This window comes from Penaeus japonicus, unplaced genomic scaffold, assembly GCF_977035675.1.
Source record: "Penaeus japonicus unplaced genomic scaffold, GWHDUDI00000001_assembly GWHDUDI00000021, whole genome shotgun sequence".
Taxonomy (NCBI): Eukaryota; Metazoa; Arthropoda; class Malacostraca; order Decapoda; family Penaeidae; genus Penaeus; species Penaeus japonicus.
The window spans coordinates 23142219-23142844 of NW_028234423.1; positions in this window are offsets into that span (position 1 = coordinate 23142219).

Here is a 626-nt window from a genome sequence, read left to right on the forward strand (position 1 = left end):
GAGAGAGAGAGAGAGAGAGAGAGAGAGAGAGAGAGAGAGAGAGAGAGAGAGAGAGAGAGAGAGAGAGAGAGAGAGAGAGAGAGATAGAGTGAAAGAAAGAAAGAAAGAGTGAGAGAGTGAAAGAAAGAAAGAGAGAGAGAGAGATGGAAATAAACAAGAAAGAGAAAAAAGAGAGAGAGACATGAACAATTTCAAGAGAGTGTTTTCAGAGATGGAGGTTTGAGACCAAGGCTAATTGGGATTACAATAGAAAATGAAAACTAAAAATAGCACTTGAAGCTAAAATGGATCTACACTATGGAGACAAAAACACATCTTTGATCAATAAACTAGAAGAGGAAGAAGAAGAAAAGTGAAGTTGGAAAATACTGGAACATCAGCAATCTTGTTTACCAGCATTACCAAAAAAATATATATAAACACACCAGACTCAACAGAAATTTCTTCATCTAAATTTCAATTGTTTTTAGTAACCATAACATGACTACCAGGAGAATCTAAAATATATTAATATCAGATGATTTTAATCTTTCTTCATTGACTGGGAAGCAAAGAAAATTGCAATAGGAGCAAATACTACTACAGATGAGAAACAAGCAAGAATACTAATAATTAAGGAAGAATAG